The sequence below is a fragment of the Ranitomeya imitator genome, chromosome 1 (assembly GCF_032444005.1).
Source record: "Ranitomeya imitator isolate aRanImi1 chromosome 1, aRanImi1.pri, whole genome shotgun sequence".
In the NCBI taxonomy this organism is placed as follows: domain Eukaryota; kingdom Metazoa; phylum Chordata; class Amphibia; order Anura; family Dendrobatidae; genus Ranitomeya; species Ranitomeya imitator.
The window spans coordinates 51,476,301-51,497,998 of record NC_091282.1 but is presented as its reverse complement, the minus strand read 5'-3'; the positions used below and the strand labels follow the sequence as shown (position 1 = coordinate 51,497,998).

Below are 21,698 nucleotides of genomic sequence, written 5' to 3'. Positions count from 1 at the left end.
ATTCCAGGTGCCTTCTGGGAGAAGCGAAGTCTCCCTAAGCTAGAAGATCGTTGGGTACAGCCGGGACCAGCTGCTTCGAAAGCATCACCAAACCAGGGATTCAAGCTTCAGGAGGCTAATTTGCATATTCCAGGTGCCTTCTGGGAGAAGCGAAGTCTCCCTAAGCTAGAAGATCGTTGGGTACAGCCGGGACCAGCTGCTTCGAAAGCATCACCAAACCAGGGATTCAAGCTTCAGGAGGCTAATTTGCATATTCCAGGTGCCTTCTGGGAGAAGCGAAGTCTCCCTAAGCTAGAAGATCGTTGGGTACAGCCGGGACCAGCTGCTTCGAAAGCATCACCAAACCAGGGATTCAAGCTTCAGGAGGCTAATTTGCATATTCCAGGTGCCTTCTGGGAGAAGCGAAGTCTCCCTAAGCTAGAAGATCGTTGGGTACAGCCGGGACCAGCTGCTTCGAAAGCATCACCAAACCAGGGATTCAAGCTTCAGGAGGCTAATTTGCATATTCCAGGTGCCTTCTGGGAGAAGCGAAGTCTCCCTAAGCTAGAAGATCGTTGGGTACAGCCGGGACCAGCTGCTTCGAAAGCATCACCAAACCAGGGATTCAAGCTTCAGGAGGCTAATTTGCATATTCCAGGTGCCTTCTGGGAGAAGCGAAGTCTCCCTAAGCTAGAAGATCGTTGGGTACAGCCGGGACCAGCTGCTTCGAAAGCATCACCAAACCAGGGATTCAAGCTTCAGGAGGCTAATTTGCATATTCCAGGTGCCTTCTGGGAGAAGCGAAGTCTCCCTAAGCTAGAAGATCGTTGGGTACAGCCGGGACCAGCTGCTTCGAAAGCATCACCAAACCAGGGATTCAAGCTTCAGGAGGCTAATTTGCATATTCCAGGTGCCTTCTGGGAGAAGCGAAGTCTCCCTAAGCTAGAAGATCGTTGGGTACAGCCGGGACCAGCTGCTTCGAAAGCATCACCAAACCAGGGATTCAAGCTTCAGGAGGCTAATTTGCATATTCCAGGTGCCTTCTGGGAGAAGCGAAGTCTCCCTAAGCTAGAAGATCGTTGGGTACAGCCGGGACCAGCTGCTTCGAAAGCATCACCAAACCAGGGATTCAAGCTTCAGGAGGCTAATTTGCATATTCCAGGTGCCTTCTGGGAGAAGCGAAGTCTCCCTAAGCTAGAAGATCGTTGGGTACAGCCGGGACCAGCTGCTTCGAAAGCATCACCAAACCAGGGATTCAAGCTTCAGGAGGCTAATTTGCATATTCCAGGTGCCTTCTGGGAGAAGCGAAGTCTCCCTAAGCTAGAAGATCGTTGGGTACAGCCGGGACCAGCTGCTTCGAAAGCATCACCAAACCAGGGATTCAAGCTTCAGGAGGCTAATTTGCATATTCCAGGTGCCTTCTGGGAGAAGCGAAGTCTCCCTAAGCTAGAAGATCGTTGGGTACAGCCGGGACCAGCTGCTTCGAAAGCATCACCAAACCAGGGATTCAAGCTTCAGGAGGCTAATTTGCATATTCCAGGTGCCTTCTGGGAGAAGCGAAGTCTCCCTAAGCTAGAAGATCGTTGGGTACAGCCGGGACCAGCTGCTTCGAAAGCATCACCAAACCAGGGATTCAAGCTTCAGGAGGCTAATTTGCATATTCCAGGTGCCTTCTGGGAGAAGCGAAGTCTCCCTAAGCTAGAAGATCGTTGGGTACAGCCGGGACCAGCTGCTTCGAAAGCATCACCAAACCAGGGATTCAAGCTTCAGGAGGCTAATTTGCATATTCCAGGTGCCTTCTGGGAGAAGCGAAGTCTCCCTAAGCTAGAAGATCGTTGGGTACAGCCGGGACCAGCTGCTTCGAAAGCATCACCAAACCAGGGATTCAAGCTTCAGGAGGCTAATTTGCATATTCCAGGTGCCTTCTGGGAGAAGCGAAGTCTCCCTAAGCTAGAAGATCGTTGGGTACAGCCGGGACCAGCTGCTTCGAAAGCATCACCAAACCAGGGATTCAAGCTTCAGGAGGCTAATTTGCATATTCCAGGTGCCTTCTGGGAGAAGCGAAGTCTCCCTAAGCTAGAAGATCGTTGGGTACAGCCGGGACCAGCTGCTTCGAAAGCATCACCAAACCAGGGATTCAAGCTTCAGGAGGCTAATTTGCATATTCCAGGTGCCTTCTGGGAGAAGCGAAGTCTCCCTAAGCTAGAAGATCGTTGGGTACAGCCGGGACCAGCTGCTTCGAAAGCATCACCAAACCAGGGATTCAAGCTTCAGGAGGCTAATTTGCATATTCCAGGTGCCTTCTGGGAGAAGCGAAGTCTCCCTAAGCTAGAAGATCGTTGGGTACAGCCGGGACCAGCTGCTTCGAAAGCATCACCAAACCAGGGATTCAAGCTTCAGGAGGCTAATTTGCATATTCCAGGTGCCTTCTGGGAGAAGCGAAGTCTCCCTAAGCTAGAAGATCGTTGGGTACAGCCGGGACCAGCTGCTTCGAAAGCATCACCAAACCAGGGATTCAAGCTTCAGGAGGCTAATTTGCATATTCCAGGTGCCTTCTGGGAGAAGCGAAGTCTCCCTAAGCTAGAAGATCGTTGGGTACAGCCGGGACCAGCTGCTTCGAAAGCATCACCAAACCAGGGATTCAAGCTTCAGGAGGCTAATTTGCATATTCCAGGTGCCTTCTGGGAGAAGCGAAGTCTCCCTAAGCTAGAAGATCGTTGGGTACAGCCGGGACCAGCTGCTTCGAAAGCATCACCAAACCAGGGATTCAAGCTTCAGGAGGCTAATTTGCATATTCCAGGTGCCTTCTGGGAGAAGCGAAGTCTCCCTAAGCTAGAAGATCGTTGGGTACAGCCGGGACCAGCTGCTTCGAAAGCATCACCAAACCAGGGATTCAAGCTTCAGGAGGCTAATTTGCATATTCCAGGTGCCTTCTGGGAGAAGCGAAGTCTCCCTAAGCTAGAAGATCGTTGGGTACAGCCGGGACCAGCTGCTTCGAAAGCATCACCAAACCAGGGATTCAAGCTTCAGGAGGCTAATTTGCATATTCCAGGTGCCTTCTGGGAGAAGCGAAGTCTCCCTAAGCTAGAAGATCGTTGGGTACAGCCGGGACCAGCTGCTTCGAAAGCATCACCAAACCAGGGATTCAAGCTTCAGGAGGCTAATTTGCATATTCCAGGTGCCTTCTGGGAGAAGCGAAGTCTCCCTAAGCTAGAAGATCGTTGGGTACAGCCGGGACCAGCTGCTTCGAAAGCATCACCAAACCAGGGATTCAAGCTTCAGGAGGCTAATTTGCATATTCCAGGTGCCTTCTGGGAGAAGCGAAGTCTCCCTAAGCTAGAAGATCGTTGGGTACAGCCGGGACCAGCTGCTTCGAAAGCATCACCAAACCAGGGATTCAAGCTTCAGGAGGCTAATTTGCATATTCCAGGTGCCTTCTGGGAGAAGCGAAGTCTCCCTAAGCTAGAAGATCGTTGGGTACAGCCGGGACCAGCTGCTTCGAAAGCATCACCAAACCAGGGATTCAAGCTTCAGGAGGCTAATTTGCATATTCCAGGTGCCTTCTGGGAGAAGCGAAGTCTCCCTAAGCTAGAAGATCGTTGGGTACAGCCGGGACCAGCTGCTTCGAAAGCATCACCAAACCAGGGATTCAAGCTTCAGGAGGCTAATTTGCATATTCCAGGTGCCTTCTGGGAGAAGCGAAGTCTCCCTAAGCTAGAAGATCGTTGGGTACAGCCGGGACCAGCTGCTTCGAAAGCATCACCAAACCAGGGATTCAAGCTTCAGGAGGCTAATTTGCATATTCCAGGTGCCTTCTGGGAGAAGCGAAGTCTCCCTAAGCTAGAAGATCGTTGGGTACAGCCGGGACCAGCTGCTTCGAAAGCATCACCAAACCAGGGATTCAAGCTTCAGGAGGCTAATTTGCATATTCCAGGTGCCTTCTGGGAGAAGCGAAGTCTCCCTAAGCTAGAAGATCGTTGGGTACAGCCGGGACCAGCTGCTTCGAAAGCATCACCAAACCAGGGATTCAAGCTTCAGGAGGCTAATTTGCATATTCCAGGTGCCTTCTGGGAGAAGCGAAGTCTCCCTAAGCTAGAAGATCGTTGGGTACAGCCGGGACCAGCTGCTTCGAAAGCATCACCAAACCAGGGATTCAAGCTTCAGGAGGCTAATTTGCATATTCCAGGTGCCTTCTGGGAGAAGCGAAGTCTCCCTAAGCTAGAAGATCGTTGGGTACAGCCGGGACCAGCTGCTTCGAAAGCATCACCAAACCAGGGATTCAAGCTTCAGGAGGCTAATTTGCATATTCCAGGTGCCTTCTGGGAGAAGCGAAGTCTCCCTAAGCTAGAAGATCGTTGGGTACAGCCGGGACCAGCTGCTTCGAAAGCATCACCAAACCAGGGATTCAAGCTTCAGGAGGCTAATTTGCATATTCCAGGTGCCTTCTGGGAGAAGCGAAGTCTCCCTAAGCTAGAAGATCGTTGGGTACAGCCGGGACCAGCTGCTTCGAAAGCATCACCAAACCGCGCGCCGTAAGACATTAGGCAAATTTTTGCCTGTAGGACATTATTGCAAGAGAGCTTGGCTGAGTAGATTACACAAGAAGGAAAACACACAGCAAGTCAGCAGGATCTAGGAGCAACATGGCAGATGTGACAACCTACATGGTGAGCTGCAGCATGTGCTACATGTTCACAGATCGACCAGAAGAAGAATCCAATTTCACCTGTCAGAAGTGTAGACTAGTGGCCCTTTTAGAAGAAAAGGTGCGGGGTCTGGAAGAAAGAATAGCAACTTTGAAACTCATCAAAGAGAATGAAGACTTTCTAGACAGAACAGAAGCATCTCTACTGGTCACAGAAGGTGCAAAAAGTGTCAGAGAACCTCCAAAAGCAGATGAGTGGAAGCATGTGACCAAAAGAAGCAAGAAGACCATGGAGAAATCACCAACCACACAACTGAAGAACCGATATCAAATCTTTGTAGAGGATGAAGATGGCACACCTAAGAATGAAGCAATACCAGCAAGCAAAAAAGAAAAGGGCACACAGCAACAAGTGACAGCAAAAAGTACAGCCAAGAAGCAACGAAGAGTGGTGGTGGTGGGAGACTCACTACTGAGAGGCACCGAAGCAGCCATCTGCAGACCGGACATAACTGCAAGAGAAGTATGCTGCCTTCCAGGTGCGATGATCAAGGATGTGACCGATAGGATACCAAAGCTCTTCAGCTCCAAGGACGTCCACCCATTTCTTCTGATACATGTTGGCACCAATGACACGGCAAGGAAGGACCTACCGACAATCTGCAAGGACTTTGAAGAGTTGGGGAAGAAAGTAAAGGAACTGGATGCACAGGTAGTTTTTTCTTCTATCCTTCCAGTAGACGGGCATGGCACCAGGAGATGGAACAGGATCCTTGATGCAAACAACTGGCTAAGACGATGGTGCAGACAACAAGGATTTGGATTCCTGGACCACGGTGTGAATTACTGGTATGATGGACTCCTCGCCAGAGACGGACTACACCTCAACAAACCTGGGAAACACACATTCGCCAGAAGACTCGCTACACTCATCAGGAGGGCGTTAAACTAGAAGAAGAGGGGACGGGAAGAAAAACATTAGACTCGAACAAAGACGACCCAGGAAAACATACTCAGAAGGGAGGTAAGAACATTTCTAAAACAATCCACAGTGAGGAGATTGGAACAAAACAAAATCCTCTAAACTGCATGCTCGCAAACGCCAGAAGCCTGACAAACAAGATGGAAGAACTAGAAGCAGAAATATCTACAGGTAACTTTGACATAGTGGGAATAACCGAGACATGGTTAGATGAAAGCTATGACTGGGCAGTTAACTTACAGGGTTACAGTCTGTTTAGAAAGGATCGTAAAAATCGGAGAGGAGGAGGGGTTTGTCTCTATGTAAAGTCTTGTCTAAAGTCCACTTTAAGGGAGGATATTAGCGAAGGGAATGAGGATGTCGAGTCCATATGGGTTGAAATTCATGGAGGGAAAAATGGTAACAAAATTCTCATTGGGGTCTGTTACAAACCCCCAAATATAACAGAAAGCATGGAAAGTCTACTTCTAAAGCAGATAGATGAAGCTGCAACCCATAATGAGGTCCTGGTTATGGGGGACTTTAACTACCCGGATATTAACTGGGAAACAGAAACCTGTGAAACCCATAAAGGCAACAGGTTTCTGCTAATAACCAAGAAAAATTATCTTTCACAATTGGTGCAGAATCCAACCAGAGGAGCAGCACTTTTAGACCTAATACTATCTAATAGACCTGACAGAATAACAAATCTGCAGGTGGTTGGGCATTTAGGAAATAGCGACCACAATATTGTGCAGTTTCACCTGTCTTTCACTAGGGGGACTTGTCAGGGAGTCACAAAAACATTGAACTTTAGGAAGGCAAAGTTTGAACAGCTTAGAGATGCCCTTAATCTGGTAGACTGGGACAATATCCTCAGAAATGAGAATACAGATAATAAATGGGAAATGTTTAAGAACATCCTAAATAGGCAGTGTAAGCGGTTTATACCTTGTGGGAATAAAAGGACTAGAAATAGGAAAAACCCAATGTGGCTAAACAAAGAAGTAAGACAGGCAATTAACAGTAAAAAGAAAGCATTTGCACTACTAAAGCAGGATGGCACCATTGAAGCTCTAAAAAACTATAGGGAGAAAAATACTTTATCTAAAAAACTAATTAAAGCTGCCAAAAAGGAAACAGAGAAGCACATTGCTAAGGAGAGTAAAACTAATCCCAAACTGTTCTTCAACTATATCAATAGTAAAAGAATAAAAACTGAAAATGTAGGCCCCTTAAAAAATAGTGAGGAAAGAATGGTTGTAGATGACGAGGAAAAAGCTAACATATTAAACACCTTCTTCTCCACGGTATTCACGGTGGAAAATGAAATGCTAGGTGAAATCCCAAGAAACAATGAAAACCCTATATTAAGGGTCACCAATCTAACCCAAGAAGAGGTGCGAAACCGGCTAAATAAGATTAAAATAGATAAATCTCCGGGTCCGGATGGCATACACCCACGAGTACTAAGAGAACTAAGTAATGTAATAGATAAACCATTATTTCTTATTTTTAGTGACTCTATAGCGACAGGGTCTGTTCCGCAGGACTGGCGCATAGCAAATGTGGTGCCAATATTCAAAAAGGGCTCTAAAAGTGAACCTGGAAATTATAGGCCAGTAAGTCTAACCTCTATTGTTGGTAAAATATTTGAAGGGTTTCTGAGGGATGTTATTCTGGATTATCTCAATGAGAATAACTGTTTAACTCCATATCAGCATGGGTTTATGAGAAATCGCTCCTGTCAAACCAATCTAATCAGTTTTTATGAAGAAGTAAGCTATAGACTGGACCACGGTGAGTCATTGGACGTGGTATATCTCGATTTTTCCAAAGCGTTTGATACCGTGCCGCACAAGAGGTTGGTACACAAAATGAGAATGCTTGGTCTGGGGGAAAATGTGTGTAAATGGGTTAGTAACTGGCTTAGTGATAGAAAGCAGAGGGTGGTTATAAATGGTATAGTCTCTAACTGGGTCACTGTGACCAGTGGGGTACCGCAGGGGTCAGTATTGGGACCTGTTCTCTTCAACATATTCATTAATGATCTGGTAGAAGGTTTACACAGTAAAATATCGATATTTGCAGATGATACAAAACTATGTAAAGCAGTTAATACAAGAGAAGATAGTATTCTGCTACAGATGGATCTGGATAAGTTGGAAACTTGGGCTGAAAGGTGGCAGATGAGGTTTAACAATGATAAATGTAAGGTTATACACATGGGAAGAGGGAATCAATATCACCATTACACACTGAACGGGAAACCACTGGGTAAATCTGACAGGGAGAAGGACTTGGGGATCCTAGTTAATGATAAACTTACCTGGAGCAGCCAGTGCCAGGCAGCAGCTGCCAAGGCAAACAGGATCATGGGGTGCATTAAAAGAGGTCTGGATACACATGATGAGAGCATTATACTGCCTCTGTACAAATCCCTAGTTAGACCGCACATGGAGTACTGTGTCCAGTTTTGGGCACCGGTGCTCAGGAAGGATATAATGGAACTAGAGAGAGTACAAAGGAGGGCAACAAAATTAATAAAGGGGATGGGAGAACTACAATACCCAGATAGATTAGCGAAATTAGGATTATTTAGTCTAGAAAAAAGACGACTGAGGGGCGATCTAATAACCATGTATAAGTATATAAGGGGACAATACAAATATCTCGCTGAGGATCTGTTTATACCAAGGAAGGTGACGGGCACAAGGGGGCATTCTTTGCGTCTGGAGGAGAGAAGGTTTTTCCACCAACATAGAAGAGGATTCTTTACTGTTAGGGCAGTGAGAATCTGGAATTGCTTGCCTGAGGAGGTGGTGATGGCGAACTCAGTCGAGGGGTTCAAGAGAGGCCTGGATGTCTTCCTGGAGCAGAACAATATTGTATCATACAATTATTAGGTTCTGTAGAAGGACGTAGATCTGGGTATTTATTATGATGGAATATAGGCTGAACTGGATGGACAAATGTCTTTTTTCGGCCTTACTAACTATGTTACTATGTTACTATGTAAGGTAGAGAAACATTGTTTTTTTTCGACTTTGAGTACAACTAATGACAGTCAGACTACAGTCTGATCAGAATAATCTGTCCATTTTTCTTGTACGTGGAAAATACTGATGTCTGAATGAGGCCTTACTCTTATCTGTGATTTTTTTAGCTCCTCTCTGCTGATTTATGACTACAGAAGAGAACACGGAAGCAAAAAGTCTGCAAAAGCCAAATGGTGTAAAATTTTGAATGAAGTGAAATTGCAAAATTTAATATTTTTTTTTCTATCTGAAATGCATGCATTGAAATAAAAAAAAAAATAAAAATTGTCCCCAAAGGTGGACATCCCCTTTAGTTAACAAATGTTTACACAATGCAGAAGGGATCTGTGCATTCATTGTTTAAAACGATGCTAGAATGGAATGGATCAGGGCATGTGCATTAAGTATTTGGGGCAGAAATTTCTGTACCAATTCTGCATCTTTTGGCAAAAAAACCAACAATGTAAATTACCCACATTTTTGCTGTGTTTCTGGTGCAGATTTTCCCCCACTCATTAGTACGGGGCGAAATCTGCAGCAAAAACGGAAAGAATTGACATTCTGGAGAATTAAATCTGCATCAAATCTGCAAGAAAAAAAAAAAAGCAACTTGGTCATGAGACTTTGGGATTCTCATTCACTTTCCTGTCATCGGGAAATCGTTCGGGTTTTGTGACAAAACTGTGCAGAAAAAAAAACACAACGTGTGCACACAGCCTTAAAGAGTAACCATTTATTTTTTATAAATTAAAGTGTAACTGTCATTTTATTAATGTTTTGTTGTATATTTCAGGTGCTACATAGTGTTTATGTTTACTGATGAGCGAGCGTGCTGGGATAAGGCGTTATCTGAGCATGCTTGGGTGCTAACCTAGTGTCTTCGGCGTGCTCGAAAAATACGTTTGAGTCCCCGCGCCTGCATGTCTCGCGGCTCTTCAACAGCTGCAACACATGCAAAGATTGTCAGTTTGTTAGGAGTCCCTGTAGGCGTTGCAGCTGCCCAACGGCCGCGAGACATGCAGCCGCGAGGACTCGAACATATTTTTTGAGCACGCTGAAGACACTTGATTAACACCAGAGCATGCTCAGATGACACCTTATGCAATCACGTTCACTCGTCACTATTTATGATCAGTGGGGGTCCAAGACTTCAGAGCAGGGGCTTGGGGTAGGGCAACCAGTCTGAACCAGCACTATTTTCAACTGGAGGTGCAGCCGCAAAAAAAAATTCCACCGTTGTGGAGCAGAGAGCCACTGGCTCCCTGACTTGCATTTACTCTACATCCACAACACAAGCCTATCAGAGGCTCGCAGCTGCAGAGCACCCAGGTGTCATGTCTTAGGCATGGCCTGTGATGTGAAACCGGCATTATGTCATTGCACCGGTGGCCTGCGCAGCTGCATGCCTCTGATAGACCCCTAAAATCCCCTAAAGGGATTAAAAACTAATTTATAAAACAAAAAAGGATTACATTTTAAAATAATCTAAAAAGTTCTCCACCCATCTTCCCAATAAAAAAAAAAAAAGAAATTAATAATATATAGTTGTGCTCAAAAGCTTACATGCCCAGGCAGAATGTTTGCTTTCTTGGCCTTTTTTCAGAGAATATGAATGATAACACCAAATGATTTAAAAAGAGAATACACAGTAGTTTCACAATAAATGGCTTCACCCAACCACTAACCATGAGTGGAGAAAAAGTTTTGGTATTATAATTCATATTCTCTGAAAAAAGGCAAAGAGCAAAAATCTACCAGGGTATGTAAACTTTTGAGCACAACTGTATATACGCTACTCAAAAAAATAAAGGGACCACTAAAATCCCACATCCTAAATATCACTGAATGAAATATTCCAGTTGTAAATCTTTATTCATTACATAGTGGAATGTGTTGAGAACAGTAAAACCTAAAAATAAACAATGTAAATCGCAACTAATATTCCATGGAGGTCTGGAGTTAGAATGATGCTCAACATCATAGTGGAAAATGAAGTTACAGGCTGATCCAACTTCAGTGGAAATGCTTCAAGACAAGGAAATGATGCTCAGTAGTGTGTGGCCTCCACGAGCCTGTACGATCTCCCTACACCGCCTGGGCATGCTCCTTATGAGGCGGTGGATGGTCTCCTGTGGGACCTCCTCCCAGACCTGGACTAAAGCATCCACCAACTCCTGGACAGTCTGTGGTGCAACGTGACGTTAGTGGATGGTGCGAGACATGATGTCCCAGATGTGTTCAATCGGATTCAGGTCTGGGGAATGGGCGGGCCAATCCATAGCATCAATGCCATCATCTTGCAGGAACTGCTGACACACTCCAGCCACATGAGGTCTGGCATTGTCCTGCATTAGTAGGAACCCAGGGCCAACTGCACCAGCATATGGTCTCACAAGGGGTCTGAGGAGCTCATCTCGGTACCTAATGGCAGTCAGGCTACTACTGACCCACTGCCAAACCGGTCATGCAGAAGGATGTCTCTCCACGGTGTCTCCAGACTCTGTCACGTCTGTCACATGAGCTCAGTGTAAACCTGCTTTCATCTGCGAAGAGCACAGGGCACCAGTGGCGAATTTGCCAATTCTGGTGTTCTGTGGCAAATGCCAAGCGTCCTGCACGGTGTTGAGCTGTGAAGACAACCACCATCTGTGGACGTTGGGCACTCAGACCATCCTCATGGAGTCTGTTTCTAACCGTTTGTGCAGACACATGCACATTTGTGTCCTGCTGGAGGTCATTTTGCCGGGCTCTGGCAGTGCTCCTCCTGTTCCTCCTTGCACAAAGGCTGAGGTAGCGGTCCTGCTGCTGGGTTGTTGCCCTTCTACGGCCCCCTCCACGTCTCCTGGTGTACTGGCCTGTCTCCTGGTAGCGCCTCCAGCCTCTGGACACTACGCTGATAGACACAGCAAACCTTCTTGCCACAGCTCGCATTGATGTGCCATCCTGGATGAGCTGCACTACCTGAGCCACTTGTGTGGGTTGTAGAGTCCGTCTCATGCTACCACGAGTGTGAAAACACAACCAACATTCAAAAGTGACCAAAACATCAGCCAGAAAGCATTGGTACTGAGATGTGGTCTGTGGTCCCCACCTGCAGAACCACTCCTTTATTGTGTGTGTCTTGATAATTGCCAATAATTTCCATCTGTTGTCTATTCCATTTGCACAACAGCATGTGAAATTGATTGTCAAACAGTGTTGCTTCCTAAGTGGACAGTTTGATTTCACAGAAGTTTGATTTACTTGGAGTTATATTCTGTTGTTTAAGTGTTCCCTTTATTTTTTTGAGCAGTGTATATATATATGTACATCTAGTATATATTTTTCGTATCGTCGCATTCTGAAAAGTCGTATCAATCAAAATGTGGAGCTAATTGCCGCATATGATAAACACTGTAAAGAGAAAAAAAATCAAAATGGCAGAATTCTGTTTTTATTTTTCATCTTGCCCCCTAAAACAAATGCAATAAATTGGTATAAATAATAATGTCAGCTCGCCATGCAAAACAAGCCCTCACTCAGCTCCATCAATAAAAAAAAATAAAATGTTGTTACCAGTCTCGGAAAATGCCAGCACAAGGTAAAAATTTTGTTTTTTTTACGAAATTAGTAACATATACATAATAACATAGTTAGTAAGGCCGAAAAAAGACATTTGTCCATCCAGTTCAGCCTATATTCCATCATAATAAATCCCCAGATCTACGTCCTTCTACAGAACCTAATAATTGTATGATACAATATTGTTCTGCTCCAGGAAGACATCCAGGCCTCTCTTGAACCCCTCGACTGAGTTCGCCATCACCACCTCCTCAGGCAAGCAATTCCAGATTCTCACTGCCCTAACAGTAAAGAATCCTCTTCTATGTTGGTGGAAAAACCTTCTCTCCTCCAGACGCAAAGAATGCCCCCTTGTGCCCGTCACATTCTGATTTTTTTTCATCACTTAACCGCTTAACATCATATGACATACTGGTATGTGATAAGTCGGTTCACTGACTTACGGTACTGAGCTGACATCTTTGCCAGCAGGTGATGGCTGTGTTTCTCAGCCGCGGGTGGAGCGGAATTGCCTAAATGTGCTTTTTTTGCAATTTCTCTGTAATTGACATTTTTTCCAGCATTCCAGTACTTCACATGATAAAATGGATGGCGTCATTCAAATGTACAACTCGCCCCACACAAAACGAGCTTTCGCACTGTTGTGGCGACACAAAAGTTAGGCTGGGGTCACACTTAATGTATGAAAAATCAGTCCTAGTCTCCCTGCCAAGAGTCGCACAAGTGTTCTCCGTATGATCATCCATGTGTAATGCGTTTGCAATGCGATAATGTGATTTTCTCGCACCCATGTAGAGTGGGCAAAATAAGTATTTGATCCCTTGCTGATTTTGTAAGTTTTCTCACTGACAAAGACAGTCTATAATTTTAATGATAGGTTAATTTCACATTGAGAGATAGAATATCAAAAATAAAATCCTGTAAATCATATTATATAAAGTACATATATTTATTTGCATTTTGCAGTGAGAAATAAGTATTTGATCCCTCTGGCAAACAAGACTTAATACTTGGTGGAAAACCCTTGTTGGCAAGCACAGCAGTCAGACGTTATTTGTATTTGATGATGAGGTTTGCGCACATGTCAGAAGGAATTTTGGTCCACTCCTCTTTGCAGATCATCTCTAAATCAGTCAGATTTTGAGGCTGTCGCTTGGCAACTCGGAGCTTCAACTCCATCCATAAGTTTTCTATAGGATTAAGGTCTGGAGACTGGCCAGCCACTCCATGACCTTAATGTGCTTCTTTTTGAGCCACTCCTTTGTTGCCTTGGATGTATGTTTTGGGCCATTGTCTGTCATGATCCCAATGGCAGGGGATCACAAAAGGACAAGCACAAAAAATAAAACAAGCTCTAGGGTGATGGAAACTGAGCTGACCGCGATCCTGAACCTCAACACACAACTAGCTGTAGCCGGGGAACGTGCCTACGATGATTCTAGACGTCTCGCGCCAGCCGAAGAACTAACTTTCCCTATTAGAAGAAACACAGACCTCTCTTGCCTCCAGAGAAACACCCCACAGAAATAGCAGCCCCCCACATGTAATGACGGTGAAATGAGAGGAAAGCACATACGTAGTTATGAAAACAGATTCAGCAAAATGAGGCCCGCTAAAGCTAGATAGCAGAGGATACAAAAGTGAACTGCGCGGTCAGCGAAAAACCCTACAAAAAACCATCCTGAAATTACTTGAACTCATGTTCCAACTCATGGAACATGAGGAGTAATATCAGCCCACTAGAGCAACCAGCAAAAAGGAATCACATATCTGCAAGCTGGACTAAGACAAAAATTAAGCAAAACGTGGAACAGGAAAATCAAAAACTTAGCTTGTCCTGAAGAATACAGAAGCGGGAAGCAGAGGTAACAAGACACACTGATTACATTGATAGCCGGCGAGGAAATGACAAGAAAGCCAGGTTAAATAGGAAACTCCCATATCCTGATAGAACAGGTGGACACCAGAGACCGCAGAGAACACAAGTCACCCAGTACCATCTGTAACCACCAGAGAGAGCCCAAAAACAGAATCCACAACAGTACCCCCCCCCTTGAGGAGGGGTCACCGAACCCTCACGAGAACCACCAGGGCGACCAGGATGAGCCCTATGAAATGCACGGACCAAATCAGCAGCATGAACATCAGAGGCAACCACCCAAGAATTATCCTCCTGACCATAACCCTTCCACTTGACCAAATATTGGAGTTTCTGTCTGGAAACACGAGAATCCAAGATCTTCTCCACAACATACTCCAATTCTCCCTCCACCAGCACCGGAGCAGGAGGCTCAAGCGAAGGAACAACAGGTACCTCATACTTCCGCAACAACGACCGATGGAACACATTATGAATAGCAAACGATGCCGGGAGATCCAAACGAAACGACACAGGGTTAAGAATTTCCAAGATCCTATAGGGACCGATGAACCGAGGCTTGAACTTAGGAGAAGAGACCTTCATAGGAACAAAACGAGAAGACAACCACACCAAGTCCCCAACACGAAGTCGAGGACCCACGCGGCGACGGCGATTAGCAAACTGCTGAGCCCTCTCCTGGGACAACTTCAAATTGTCCACCACATGACTCCAAATCTGATGCAACCTATCCACCACCATGTCCACTCCAGGACAATCAGAAGGCTCCACCTGACCAGAGGAAAAACGAGGATGAAACCCCGAATTACAAAAGAAAGGAGAAACCAAGGTAGCAGAACTAGCCCGATTATTAAGGGCAAATTCGGCAAGCGGCAAAAAGGTAACCCAGTCATCTTGATCAGCAGAAACAAATCACCTTAAATAAGTTTCCAAGGTCTGATTAGTTCGTTCCGTCTGGCCATTCGTCTGAGGATGGAATGCAGACGAAAAGGACAAATCAATGCCCATCTTAGCACAGAACGTCCGCCAAAATCTAGACACAAACTGGGATCCCCTGTCAGAAACGATGTTCTCCGGAATCCCATGCAAACGAACCACGTTCTGAAAAAACAGAGGGACCAACTCAGAGGAGGAAGGCAACTTAGGCAAGGGTACCAGATGAACCATCTTAGAAAAGCGGTCACACACAACCCAGATGACGGACATTTTTTGAGAGACAGGGAGATCCGAAATAAAGTCCATGGAAATGTGCGTCCAAGGCCTCTTCGGAATAGGCAAAGGTGACAACAATCCACTGGCCCGAGAACAGCAAGGCTTAGCCCGAGCGCAAACTTCACAAGACTGCACAAAAGAACGCACATCCCTCGACAAGGAAGGCCACCAAAAAGACCTGGCCACCAAGTCTCTAGTACCAAATATTCCAGGATGACCTGCCAACGCAGAAGAATGGACCTCGGAGATGACTCTACTGGTCCAATTATCCGGAACAAACAGTCTTTCAGGCGGACAACGATCAGGTTTATCCACCTGAAACTCCTGCAAAGCACGTCGCAAGTCTGGGGAGACAGCCGACAAAATCACCCCATCCCTAAGGATACCAGTGGGCTCAGAATTTCCAGGGGAGTCAGGCACAAAACTCCTAGAAAGAGCATCCGCCTTCACATTCTTTGAACCTGGCAGGTATGAAACCACAAAATCGAAACGGGAGAAAAACAGTGACCAACGAGCCTGTCTAGGATTCAGACGCTTGGCAGACTCAAGGTAAATCAGATTTTTGTGATCAGTCAAGACCACCACACGATGTCTAGCACCCTCCAGCCAATGACGCCACTCCTCAAATGCCCACTTCATGGCCAAAAGCTCCCGATTACCAACATCATAATTCCGCTCAGTGGGCGAAAACTTTCTAGAAAAGAACGCACATGGCTTCATCACTGAGCAATCGGAGCATCTCTGTGACAAAACCGCCCCCGCTCCAATCTCGGAAGCATCAACCTCAACCTGAAAAGGAAGCTAAACATCTGGCTGACGCAACACAGGAGCAGAAGAAAACCGGCGCTTAAGTTCCTGAAAGGCCTCCACAGCCGCAGGAGACCAATCAGCAACATCAGCACCCTTCTTAGTCAAATCCGTCAAAGGCTTAACAACACTAGAAAAATTAGTTATGAAACGACGATAAAAATTAGCAAAGCCCAAGAACTTCTGTAGACTCTTAAGAGATGTAGGCTGCGTCCAGTCACAAATAGCCTGAACCTTGACGGGATCCATCTCAATAGTAGAAGGGGAAAAAATATACCCCAAAAAAGAAATCTTCTGGACTCCAAAGAGATACTTTGAACCTTTTACAAACAAAGAATTGGCCCGCAGGACCTGAAACACCTTCCTGACCTGCTGAACATTGGACTCCCAGTCATCCGATAAAACCAAAACATCATCCAAATACACAATCATAAATTTATCCAGATATTCACGGAAAATATCATGCATAAAGGACTGGAAGACAGAAGGAGCATTAGAAAGTCCAAAAGGCATCACCAAATACTCAAAATGGCCCTCAGGCATATTAAATGCGGTTTTCCACTCATCACCCTGCTTTATCCGCACAAGATTATACGCACCCCGAAGATCAATCTTTGTGAACCATTTAGCCCCCTTAATGCGAGCGAACAAATCAGTCAACAATGGCAAAGGATACTGATATTTAACTGTAATCTTATTCAAAAGACAGTAATCTATACAAGGCCTCAAGGAACCATCTTTTTTGGCCACAAAAAAAAACCTGCTCCCAAAGGGGACGAAGATGGACGGATATGTCCCTTTTCCAAGGACTCCTTAACATAATCCCGCATAGCAGTATGCTCTGGCACTGACAGATTGAACAAACGACCTTTAGGAAATTTACTGCCAGGAATCAAATCTATAGCACAATCGCAATCCCTGTGAGGAGGAAGCAAATTGAGCTTAGGCTCCTCAAAAACATCCCGATAATCAGACAAAAATACCGGAACCTCAGAAGGAGTAGATGAAGCGATAGAAATCGGAGGTGCATCATCATGAACACCCTGACATCCCCAGCTTAACACAGACATCGTTTTCCAGTCCAAGACTGGGTTATGAGTTTGTAACCATGGCAGACCAAGCACTAAGGCTGGGTTCCCATTGCGTTATGGGACCGCGTTTAACGGACAGCGTTGCATGGCGAAATTAACGCCGTGCAACGCGTCCGTTAACGCGCCCATTGAAGGCAATGGGAACGCGCTTCACTAGCGCGTGCCATGTTCGGCACGCGCTAGCGACGCGCCGGTGATTCCTGGCGCGCCGCGAACGCTGCTTGCAGCGTCCGAGGCGCGCCAGCGGTCCGTTCCCTGCTCTCGCAGATCGGGGATCTGCGAGAGCGGGGACGTTACCGCGACCCCGACCGCAGCCCCATAGAAAACATTGCGTTAGCGCAATCCGCTAGCGCTAAACGGATTGCACTAACGCAATGTGACCCTAGCCTAAGACATCATGTAAATTATACAGTACCAGGAAGCGAATCACCTCCTGATGAACGGGAGTCATACGCATGGTCACTTGTATCCAGTACTGAGGTTTATTCATAGCCAAAGGTGTAGAGTCAATTCCTTTCAAAGGAATAGGGACTTCCAGAGGCTCCAGATTAAACCCACAGCGGTTGGCAAATGACCAATCCATAAGACTCAGGGCAGCGCCTGAATCCACATAGGCATCGACGGAAATGGCTGATAATGAACAAATCAGAGTCACAGACAGAATGAACTTAGACTGTAAAGTACTAATGGCAACAGACTTATCAACCTTTTTTGTGCGTTTAGAGCATGCTGATATAACATGAGCTGAATCACCACAATAAAAACACAACCCATTTTTCCGCCTATAGTTTTGCCGTTCACTTCTGGACTGAATTCTATCACATTGTATTGTCTCAGGTGCCTGTTCAGAAGACACCGCCAAATGGTGCACAGGTTTGCGCTCCCGTAAACGCCGATCAATCTGAATAGCCATAGTCATAGACTCATTCAGACCTGTAGGCGCAGGGAACCCCACCATGACATCTTTAATGGCCTCAGAAAGGCCATCTCTGAATCTTGCAGCCAGGGCGCACTCATTCCACTGAGTAAGCACCGACCATTTCCGAAATTTCTGACAATATATTTCTGCTTCATCTTGCCCCTGAGAGAGAGCCAATAAAGCTTTTTCAGCCTGAATCTCTAGGTTAGGTTCCTCATAGAGCAAACCCAATGCCAGAAAAAACGCATCCACATTGAGCAACGCAGGATCCCCTGGTGCCAATGCAAATGCCCAATTCTGAGGGTCACCCCGCAGGAAAGATATAACAATCTTGACTTGCTGAGCAGGGTCTCCAGAAGAGCGAGATTTCAAAGAAAGAAACAACTTGCAATTGTTCCTAAAATTCAGAAAACTAGATCTATCTCCAGAAAAAAACTCTGGGATAGGAATTCTAGGTTCAGACATAGGAGCATGTACAACAAAATCTTGTATATTTTGAACCTTAGCAGCAAGATTATTCAGGCTGGAAGCCAAACTCTGGACGTCCATGATAAACAGCTGAGGTCAGAGCCATTCAAGGATTAAGAGGAGGTAAGACGCAGCCAGGCTGCAATTAAGGCTATGCAGCAAACTCTGAGGGGAAAAAAAAAAAAAAAAAACTTCCTCAGACTACTTTTCCTCCTACTTCAGCCAATACGATTACCACTTTTTGTCCGGCTATACTGTCATGATCCCAATGGCAGGGAATCACAAAAGGACAAGCACAAAAAATAAAACAAGCTCTAGGGTGATGGAAACTGAGCTGACCGCGATCCTGAACCTCAACACACAACTAGCTGTAGCCGGGGAACGTGCCTACGATGATTCTAGACGTCTCGCGCCAGCCGAAGAACTAACTTTCCCTATTAGAAGAAACACAGACCTCTCTTGCCTCCAGAGAAACACCCCACAGAAATAACAGCCCCCCACATGTAATGACGGTGAAATGAGAGGAAAGCACATACGTAGTTATGAAAACAGATTCAGCAAAATGAGGCCCGCTAAAGCTAGATAGCAGAGGATACAAAAGTGAACTGCGCGGTCAGCGAAAAGCCCTACAAAAAACCATCCTGAAATTACTTGAACTCATGTTCCAACTCATGGAACATGAGGAGTAATATCAGCCCACTAGAGCAACCAGCAAAAAGGAATCACATATCTGCAAGCTGGACTAAGACAAAAATTAAGCAAAACGTGGAACAGGAAAATCAAAAACTTAGCTTGTCCTGAAGAATACAGAAGCGGGAAGCAGAGGTAACAAGACACACTGATTACATTGATAGCCGGCGAGGAAATGACAAGAAAGCCAGGTTAAATAGGAAACTCCCATATCCTGATAGAACAGGTGGACACCAGAGACCGCAGAGAACACAAGTCACCCAGTACCATCTGTAACCACCAGAGGGAGCCCAAAAACAGAATCCACAACAATTGTCTTACTGAAAGACCCAGCCACGACCCATTTTTAATGTCCTGGCTAAGGGAAGGAGGTTGTCACTCAAGATTTTACAGTACATGACTCCATCCATTCTCCCATTGATGCGATGAAGTAGTCATGTGCTCTTAGAGAAACACCCCCAAAACATAATGTTTCCACCTCCATGCCTGACAGTGGGGATGGTGTTCTTTGGGTCATAGGCAGCATTTCTCTTCCTCCAAACACGGTGAGTTGAGTTAATGCCAAAGACTTCAATTTTTGTCTCATCTCACCACAGCACCTTCTCCCAATCACTCACAGAATCATCTAGGTGTTCATTGGCAAACTTCAGATGGGCCTGCACATGTGCCATCGTGAGCAGGGGGACCTTGCGGGCACTGCAGGATTTTAAACCTTTACGGCGTAATGTGTTACCAATGGTTTTCTTGGTGACTGTGGTCCCAGCTGCCTTGAGATCATTAACAAGTTCCCCCCGTGTAGTTTTAGGCTGATCTCTCACCTTCATCATGATCAAGTATACCCCACGAGGGGAGATTTTGCATGGTGCCCCAGATCGATGTCGATTGACAGTCATTTTGTATTTCTTCCATTTTCTTACTATTGCACCCACAGTTGTCTCCTTCTCACCCAGCGTCTTACTAACGGTTTTGTATCCCATTCCAACTTTGTGCAGGTCTATGATCTTGTCCCTGACGTTCTTAGGCCTGTCCCACACGTCCAGATAATTCCGGTACCGAAGAAATCGGTACCGGAGTTATCTGTGTCCATGTGTCCGTGTGCTTACATGGCACATCAGTGTAGCACACGTGCGGCAGCCGTGTCCCGTCCGTGTGCTGACTGGGTACCACACGCACCGTGCAGGAGACAGCGCTACAGTTAAGTGCTGTCCCCTGCTTTGGGTGCTGAATCCAGAATTCATTCCTTCTTCCCAGCAGCATTCGCTGGAGAGAAGGAATGAAATAACGTTTTTTTTTTTGTTGTTGTTGTTAAAATAAAGTTCCCGGTAATCTCCCCTCTCCCTCTCCCTGTGCGCCCGCCCGCTGGCATTAAAATACTTACCCAGTTCCCTTGAAGCTTCCTCTCAGCGTTGCAGCTCTTCCTGCATGAGTGGTCACGTGGTGCCGCTTATTACAGTGATGAATATGCGGCTCCACCCCATATGTTCCCTGCAGCAAACGCTGCTGCAGGGAACATATGAATGGGGCTTCAGCACCAGTGGGGGGGACAGCGCTTAATGTAGCGCTGTCTCCTGCACGGCACACGGACTGCACACGGACAATGTCCGTGTGCGGTACGTGTTTTGCACGGACCCATTGACTTTAATGGGTCCGTGTAATCCGTGCGCTAACACGAACACTGACATGTCTCCGTGTTTGGCACATGGAGACACGGTCCGCAAAAAATCAATGACATCTGAAAAGATGCATTGATTTTTATGTGTCTACGTGTGTCAGTGGCTCCGGTACGTGAGGAAACTGTCACCTCACGTACCGGAGCCACTGACGTGTGAAACCGGCCTTATAAAGGTGACTATGTAACACAGCTGTCTTTAATGCAGGTAAAAAGCTGATTAGGAGCATCTAACTGGTCTGTAGGAGCCAGAACTCTTAATGGTTGGTAGGGGATCAAATACTTATTTCTCACTGCAAAATGCAAATAAATTTATATAATTTATACATTGTGATTTTCTGGATTTTATTTTTGATATTCTATCTCTCAATGTGAAAATTAACATATCCTTAAAATTATAGACTGTTCATGTCTTTGTCAGTGGACAAACTTACAAAATCAGCAAGGGATCAAATACTTATTTCCCCCACTGTATCCGTGTGACATCCATATGACATGCTTATGGCTTTACATTTCTCACTGCTTTTCCTCATTGAATTTAATGGCTCAATGGGCTGAAATGATGAAAATGTGTGCGTATTTGTCGCAAGCTAGATGGATGGTCCGTGTGGTGTCCGAGTTTTTCTCGCACCAATAGGCTTGCATTGGCGAGTCTCGGTCGATACATGCGTACAATAACAGCATGCTACGATTTAACATGGATGTCGAATACGCCTGAAAAAAAAACGGTGATGTGAGCTGCCCCATAGATTAAAACAACAACAATTAAAAAATCA

General features: G+C 45.7%; 1 protein-coding gene across 1 annotated transcript in view; it reads left to right on the top strand.

Annotated features, from left to right (window-relative positions):
• Positions 1-21,698, top strand: part of LOC138661654 (factor XIIa inhibitor-like) — a 64,424-nt gene that overhangs the window by 6,305 nt on the left and 36,421 nt on the right. The gene's annotated exons all lie outside the window — the stretch shown is intronic.